Raw genomic sequence first — 8953 nt, forward strand, 5'->3', positions numbered from 1 at the left:
TCTGGCTAATTTTGTATTTTTAGTAGAGACGGGGTTTCTCTATGTTGGTCAGGCTGGTCTCAAACTCCCGACCTCAGGAGCTCTGCCCACCTCAGCCTCCCAAAGTGCTGGGATTACAGGCGTGAGCCACCGTGCCAGCCTGAGACATTTTTCATAAACATAGAGTTCTATTGGACAGCACTGCTCTAGACATTCTGAACACATTTCAGTCTCCCCAGTATGCCATGCCTCTTCTGTTCCACCTGCCAGGAACACACACACACACACACACACACACACACACACTGCTCTTGATCTGATCTAGCCAACTCCTGCTCATCCATCACCTCTCAATTTAAGCATCACTTCCTTTAGATAGTCTTTCCTAGACCCTGGACTGGGCTGGGGATCGCCACTATGTGCTCCCATGACACTCTGTACTTCCCCCACATCTCATTATCCGTTACTGTAATATTTATTATATTGTCTGGCTTCACTTTTTTTTTTTTTTTTTGAGACGGAGTCTCATTCTGTTGCCCAGGCTGGAGCGCAGTGGCATGATCTTGGCTCACTGCAACCTCCACCTCCCAGATTCAAGTGATTCTCCTGCCTCAGCCTCCCCAGTAGCTAGGATTACAGGCATGCGCCACGACACCCGGCTAACTTTTGTATTTTTAGTAGAGACAGGGTTTCACCATGTTGACCAGGCTGGTCTCGAACTCCTGACCTCAAGTGATCCGGCCACCTCCGCTTCCCAAAGTGCTGAGATTACAGGCATGAGCCACTGTCCCCGCCTTCACCTTTAACAATAAAAAATACTTACGGAGCACTCACTATGCACCAGACACTGTGCTAAGAGCTCAACATGTAACTCCCAGAGCAACCTTATTTCACAGACAAGAAAACTGAGCATGGGTAAGGCCAAGGCCACAAGGCTGGGAGGTGAGAAAGCAAGGATTCAAGTCCAGGGCCACAGGCTTACCACCATACTTTCCAAGGGGTGAGATCTTGCTTTGTTGCTGTATCCCCAGCAACCAGCACAGTGCCTGGCATCCAAGTGGTGCTCAAGAAGGCTTTGAATGACAGGATGGCTTATAATCATAGTGCAGAGGGCACTGCTGTGCTGTTGAGAAAAAAGTGCAAAGTGGACAACCTGAAGTCCTCCAGAGCCATCACCACATCCGGTGAAAATGACAATTGGGTAGACAGATAACCTTAATTGCAAATTCTGGTTACAAAAAGGCCTTGGATTGTAGCCATCAGGGAAAGGCAAATCAACAGCACAATGTAGTCCCACTTCACACTACTAACATAGCTATTATAAAAAGACATGTAACAACAAAGTGTTGGCAAGGGTGTGGAGAAATTGGACCTGTCCTACACTCCTGGGAGATTGTAAAATGGTGCAACTACTTTGGAAAACAGTCCGGCTGCTCCTCAAAAGATTAAACATAGAGAGCTGGGCGCGGTGGCTCACTCCTGTAATCCCAGCATGTTGGGAGGCCGAGGTGAGTGGATCATCTGAGGTCAGGCATTTGAGACCAGCTTGGCCAACATGGCGAAAACCCTCCTCTATCAAAAATGAAAAAATTAGGCCGGGTGCGGTGACTCAGGCCTGTAATCCCAGCACTTTGGGCAGCCCAGGCAGGTGCATCACCTGAGGTCAGGAGTTCGAGAGCAGCCTGGCCAACATGGCAAAACCTTGTTTCTACTAAAAATGCAAAAATTAGCCAGGCATGGTGGTGGACGCCTGTAATCCCAGTTACTCCGGAGGCTGAGGAAGGAGAATCACTTGAACCCGGGAGGCGGAGGTTGCAGTGAGCTGAGATCGCCCCATTGCACTCCAGCCTGGGCGACACAGCAAGAGTCTGTCTCAAAAAAAAAAAAAAAAAATTAGCGGGGCATGGTGGCACATGCCTATAATCCCAGCTACTGGGGAGGCTGAGGCAGGAGAATTGCTTGAACCTGGATGGTGGAGGTTGCAGTGAGCTGAGATCCTGCCATTGCACTGCAGCCTGGACAACAGAGCAAGACAGTCTCAAAAAAAAAAAAAAGGGCTGGGCGCAGTGGCTCACACCTGTAATCCCAACATTTTGGGAGGCCAAGGCGGGTGGATCACGAGGTCAGGAGATCGAGACCATCCTGGCTAACATGGTGAAACCCCGTCTCTACTAAAAATACAAAAAAAAAAAAAAAAAATTAGCCAGGCGTGGTGGCGGGCGCCTGTAGTCCCAGCTACTTGGGAGGCTGAGGCGGGAGAATGGCATGAACCTGGGAGGCGGAGCTTGCAGTGAGCCGAGATCACGCCCCTGCACTCCAGCCTGGGCAACAGAGTGAGACTCTGTCTCAAAAAAAAAAAAAAAAAAAAAAAAAAAAATTAAACATAGTTACCATACGACCCAGCAATTCCACTCCTAGGTATGTACTCAAAGAAATGGAAACATATGTCCATACACACTTGTACATGAATGTTTACAGCAGCATTATTCATAATAACCAAATAGAAACACCCCAAATGATGATTAACTGATGACGAATGGATACATAAAATGTGGCATATCCATTTAATGGAATATTATTTGGCCACAAAAAGAGAAATTAAGTACTGATATACACTACAGCATGGAAGAAACTTGAAAAATTAGGTTAAATGAAAGAAGTCAGTCACAAAAATCACACACTGCATGATTCCATTTATTTATTTTTATTTTTATTACATCCTCAGATAAGGGACACGTCAAACTGATAAGAACAGATACTACACTTGATTTTAGCTGAAAGGTCAAGAAGTAATCTGTGTGATTCCATTTATATGAAATATCTAAAACAGGGAACTGTAAAGTGGTTGTCTAGGGCAAGGGGATGTTGGGGGCGAGTGTAGAAAGGAGGACTGACTGCTAAAAGGTATGAGACTTCTTTTTTTATTTTTTTGAGACAGTGTCTCATTCCATCGCCCAGGCTTTAGTGCCGTGGCACGTGACTACGGCTCACTGCAGCCTCGACTTCCCCAGGCTCGGGGAATCCTCCTGCCTTGACCTCCCAAGTAGCTACAGGCACATGCCACCACACCTGGGTCTTTTTTTTTTTTTCTTTTTTTGTATTTTTTCTAAAGGCAGGTTTTCACTATATTGCCTAGGCTGGTCTCAGACTTCTAGACTCAAGCCATCTACCTTAGCCTCCCAAAGTGCTGGGATTACAGGCGTGAGCCAATGCGCCCAGCTCAGGTATGATGCTTCTTTTGCGGGAGATAAAATGTTCTAAAGTTGATTGGGATGACAGCTGTGCAACTCTGTGAATTATACTAAAAGACCAATGAAATGTACACTTTATATTTGTGAATTGTATGTGAATTATATCTTTGTTTTAAAAAGTCCCCTGTGTAGGGAAGAATGCCTGTGTTTTTAGTGGGAAGTGAATCAAGCAGGGAAGCAAGACTTCCTCAATCTCAATACCACTGGATTCATATTTCAAGAAGCTTCACAAATTAGCCAGGCATGGCGGCGTGCACCTGTAGTCCCAGCTACTCTGCAGGCTGAGGTAAGAGAATTGCTTGAACCTGGGAGGCAGAGGTTGCAGTGAGCCGAGATTGCGCCACTGCAGTCCAGCCTGGGAGATAGTGCCAGACTCCGACTCCATTAAAAGAAACGAAAAAAACTTTGGGAGGCCGAGGTGGGCGGATCACGAGGTCAGGAGATCGAGACCATCCTGGCTAACATGGTGAAACACCGTCTCTACTAAAAATACAAAAAATCAGCGGGCGCCTGTAGTCCCAGCTACTGGGGAGGCTGAGGCAGGAGAATGGCGTGAACCCAGGAGGCGGAGCTTGCAGTGAGCCGAGATCATGCCACTGCACTCCGGCCTGGGCAACAGGGCCAGACTCCGTCTCAAAAAAAAAAAAAAAAAAAAGAAACCAAAAAAAAAAAGAAACCAAAAAAAAAAAAGAAGCCTCACTCAGTCCAGTGTCCGCCTAACAAAAATCTACCCCAAGCAGGCTTTATACCCTATCTTTCCTATTGTGCTTCATTTCACTTTGTAACTTTTTATAAATGTTTCTTTTATTTGAATTTATTTTCAGATAGATTTTTAATAAGAGCAAAGAGAGGTCACCAAAATATGTAGCAGATGTGTCCTCCGGAGCAGGGAACTAGAGGTCAGGGATGGGAAGGCACATAAGGTGCATCCTTTGTACTATTTGAAATTTTTTTTATTTTTATTTATTATTATTATTATTATTTTTTGAGACGGAGTTTTTGCTCATCACCCAGCTGGAGTGCAGTGGTGCGATCTCGGCTCACTGCAACCTCTGCCTCCCAGGTTCAAGCGATTCTCCTGCCTCAGCCTCCCGAGTAGCTGGAATTACAGGCGCCCGCCACCACGCTTGGCTGATTTTTTGTATTTTTAGTAGAGACAGCGTTTCGCCATGTTGGGCAGGCTGGTCTCGAACTCCTGACCTCAGGTGATCCACCCACCTCGACCTCCCAAAGTGCTGAGATTACAGGTGTGAGCCATCGCGCCCGGTCTTTTTTTTTTTTTTTTTTTTTTTTTTTTTTGAGACGGAGTTTCACTCTTGTTGCTCAGGCTGGAGTGCAATAGCAGGATCTCAGCTCACCGCAATCTCCGCCTCCTGGGTTCAAGTGATTCTCCTGCCTCAGCCTCCCGAGTAGCTGAGATTACAAGCATGTGCCACCATGCCCGGCTAATTTTGTATTTTTAGTAGAGATGGGGTTTCCCCATATTGGTCAGGCTGGTCTCGAACTCCCGACCTCAGTTGATCCGCCCGCCTGGGCCTCCCAAAGTGCTGGGATTACAGGCATGAGCCACCGCGCCCTGCCTGTTTGAAATTTTTGCCACTGGCTTTAAAAAATAAAATTGGCATCTCTTTTAGATGTAGAAAAATATCCAACTCACATGTGCAAGACATGTCTAAAGCCTGTGCATAATATAAATTAAAAAAAGAGTTGGGAGAGAGCATTTCAGGGTCTGGAAGGTGGAAACTGCCCTGGCCTTAAAAGTAAAAAAAGATGGGACACTTGAGGGTGCTGGGGGTAGGGGCTGGAGCGGTGTAGACAAGCCAGGGCCTGGACCTGCAGCCTTTGCTTCTCTTTGTACTAATTCCGAAACTTGGCCCCAAGCCAGGGCTGGGGCTATGTCTAACTGGCCAGATGAAGCTTCCCTGAGCAGATTGTGTCTGAATCTCACAGAAAAGAAATACGAATAAGGCAGTTTAGCAGGCAGCACAGGCTTCCTGGAGCAAGGAAGACTGAGGCAGCGGAGAAAAAAAAAATGCTAGCTGGTCCTCAAACAGGGCCAGAGAGGACCAAAGGGGACCAGACACCTCCTGGAGGGCAAGGGGACCAGCTGGCTGGGCACAGCCTGCCCAGCCTGAGATAATTTCTCACGCAAAGCATGGCCCCTTCCCACACCGCCCCAGGGAGCCCCAGAGGCCACAGCTCAGCCAGGCCCGGACGTTCTGTCTCTCCCAGGACCCAGAATAGCTACTGCCAGGTCTTGGCCAAATCTGGGAGCCCAGCCCCAAGCCCCTACCCCTCTGGGGAATTTCCCCAATTTCCGCAGGCACAGGATGCATTCCCAACCGCCTCTGCCTCCCCACCCCTCACGCTTCCACCTGCCTCCCACCGCGCCTCCTCCTCCCCCACCACTGACCCCTCCAGCCTTCAACTCCTCCACCCCTTACCCCCCAACCTGCCTCCCACCCCATATCCGCCTCCCCTACCCCTCACCCCCACCTGCCTCCCGCCCCACCTCTGCCTCCTCCACCCCTCACCCCACTACCCCTCACCCCCACCTGCCTCCCACCCTCACCTCTGCCTCCTCCACCCCTCATCCCCCGACCCCTCACCCTCATCTGCCTCACCCCTCCTCCGGCTCCTCCACCCCTCACCCCCCCACCCCTCACCCCCATCTCCCTCCCACCCTCGCCTCTGCCTCCCCTACCCCTCACTTCGCTACTTTCTTCTCATCCCACCTCAGCCACGCCTCCCACCCTCGCCTCTCCACGCCCTTCCATCCCACTTCAGCCGCGCCTCCCACCCCTCACACCCCGACCTGCCTCAGCCGCGCCCCCTACCCCGTCCCTCGGGTAGTAGGCTCCACCGCGGTTCTGCTAAGACTCCCACGGCGACCCCAGTACCTCTCGCTACCGAGCTTCAGGCGCATCCCCGCCCCCCGCCCAACTAACTACCCAGAATCCTGGGCCCCCTCCCACTGCGCGTCGGCCGCGTCCCCAGCGCACGTTCCCTGCTCTTTCCCCTCTCGCTTCCCCACGAATCCCGCGAGTCCCCTGCCCTCCTGTCTGACGTAGGCATCGGTCCCCCTCCCGGACACCCCCTCCTGGGACAGGCCTGGGACCCGCCTCCGCAGTCGCTTCGGCGGATCCCGGGTCGGGGGCGGGAACGGAAGGACCTTCCTCTGGACTCCAGCTTCGCCCTCCTCAGGCGCCACTCCCTTCCCCAAGTCACAGAGCTGGACTGTAAGGGTGTCAGAGCCTGTGGGCTCCACTCCCCTGCCCTCCAAAGGAACCGGAGGATGCAGGCGGACGGCGGGACCACAGCATTTCCCTCCGGCTTGGAGGGCGGAGGCCGACCCGGGGGCGCGCTCTGGAGCGGTGAGCCAGGCGCCTTGGGACGCTTTCTTTCGAGGCAGGGTCTTGCTCCGTTGCCCAGGCTGGAGTGCAGCGGCCCCATCACGGCTCACTGCAGCCTCCATCTCCCGAGCTCAAGCAATCCTCCTGCCTCAGCCTCCAGTTAGCTGGGACAACAGGCGCGCGCCACTATGGCTGGCTTATTTATTTATTTATTTATTTATTTATTTATTTATTTATTTTGAGATGGAGTCTCGCTCTGCCCAGGCTGGAGTGCAGTGGCATGATCTCGGCTCACTGCAGCCTCCACCTCCCGGGTTCAAGAAATTCTCCTGCCTCAGCCTCCCGAGTAGCTGGGATTACAGGTGCCCACCACCACACCTGGCTAGTTTTTGAATTTTTAGTAGAGACCAGATTCCACCATGTTGGCCAGGCTAATCTCGAACTCCTGACCTCAGTGATCTGCCGACCTCGGCCTCTCAAAATGTTGAGATTACAGGCGTGAGCCACCTCCGCAGACCAACACTTTCTTTCTTTCTTTCTTTCTTTCTTTCTTTCCTTTTCTTTCTTTCTTTCCTTCTTTCTTTTTTTCGTGAGCCATGGCGGCCAACTCTTTCCTTCCTTCCTTTCTTTCTTCCTTCCTTTCTTTCTCTTTCCTTTTCTTTCTTTTTCTTTTTCTTTCTTCTTTCTTTCTTCCTTCCTTCCCTTCCCTCCCTCCCTCCTTCCCTCCCTCCCTCCCTTCCTTCCCTTCTTTTCTTTCTTTCTTTCTCTCTCTCTGTCTTTCTCTTTCTTTCTTTTTATTAATTTTTTTGGAGACGGAGTCTTGCTGTGTTGCCCAGGCTGGAGTGCAGTGGCGCAATCTCGGCTCACTGCAAGCTCCGCCTCCGGGGTTCACACCATTCTCCTGCCTCAGCCTCCCGAGTAGCTGGGACTATAAGCACCCGCCACCACGCCCGGCTAATTTTTTGTATTTTTAGTAGAGACGGTGTTTCACCGTGTTAGCCAGGATGGTCTCGCTCTTCTGACCTCGTGATCCGCCCACCTCGGCCTCTCAAAGTGCTGGGATTACAGGCGTGAGCCACCGCGCCCGGCAGCACCATAATTAACATATAGTGAATTTCCATCACCCCAAAATGTGTTCTGGTGCGCGGTGGCTCACACCTGTAATCCCAGTACTTTGGGAGGCCGAGGCCGGTGGATCATCTAAGGTCAGGAGTTCGAAACCAGCCTGACCTACATGGTGAAACCCCATCTCCACTAAATAGAAAAAATTAGCCGGGAGTGGTGGCGCACGCCTGTAATCCCAGCTACTTGGAAGGCTGAGGCAGGAGAATCGCTAGAACCTGTGAGGCGGAGGTTACAGTGAGCCGAGATCAGGCCACTGCACTCCAGTCTCGGTGACAAGAGTGAGACAACGTCTCAAAAAAATAAAAAAGTGCCCTGGTGCCCTTTTGCACCCCCCTCACCTGCCGCCAGTCTCTGATAATCACTGATCTGATTTCTATCCTTGCACCCCTGCTGTGTCTCCACGGGCGTGGAGTTCCGTGGTGCGCACCTGTACCCCTGGCTCCTTTGAAGGGACTGTTTCTTATTCTTGCTGCAGTTGCCGTTGGCAGTGTCTGACCTGCCTCCCAGACCCGTAGCCTTTTCTTTTATGGAATGAGACCACCACTTCTCCTGTTGTCCTTCCCAGCTTCTCCCCCGCCTCCCCTTTTCCCTAGTTTATAAGACAGGAGAAAAGGGAGAAAGCAAAAAGTTGGAAAGAAACAGAAGTAAGATAAATAGCTAGACGACCTTGGCGCCACCACCTGGCCCTGGTGGTTAAAATAATAATAATAATATTAACCCCTGACCAAAACTACTGGTGTTATCTGTAAATTCCAGACATTATATGAGAAAGCACTGTAAAACTTTTTGTTCTGTTAGCTGATGTATGTAGCCCCCAGTTACGTTCCTCACGCTTACTTGATCTATCATGACCCTTTCATGTGGACCCCCTAGAGTTGTAAGCCCTTAAAAGGGCTAGAATTTCTTTTTTGGGGAGCTTGGCTCTTAAGACGCGAGTCTGCCGACGCTCCTGGCCGAATAAAAACCTCTTCCTTCTTTAATCTGGTGTCTGAGGAGTTTTGTCTGTGGCTCGTCCTGCTACACTTCAAAATTTTAGACGGAGTCTGTCTCTATCATCCAGGCTGTAGTGCAGTGGCGCAATCACCTCTCACTGCAGCCTCCGCCTTCTGCCAGACTCACAGACTTTAAGGAAAGTTTATTGCTGCTGCTTGGGGGAAAAGGAGAGTGGGCAAGAATGTTTTGCGGAGATGACACATTGGCTAAAGAACCAGGGACAAAGCCAGGCGCAGTGGTTCACGCCTGTAA

General features: G+C 50.6%; 1 pseudogene; it reads right to left on the bottom strand.

The window, feature by feature from the left end:
- Positions 1-2633: 2633 nt before the first annotated feature.
- Positions 2634-2773, bottom strand: LOC112206206 (U2 spliceosomal RNA; annotated as a pseudogene).
- Positions 2774-8953: the final 6180 nt, after the last annotated feature.

This window comes from Pan troglodytes, chromosome 19, assembly GCF_028858775.2.
Source record: "Pan troglodytes isolate AG18354 chromosome 19, NHGRI_mPanTro3-v2.0_pri, whole genome shotgun sequence".
Lineage (NCBI taxonomy): Eukaryota > Metazoa > Chordata > Mammalia > Primates > Hominidae > Pan > Pan troglodytes.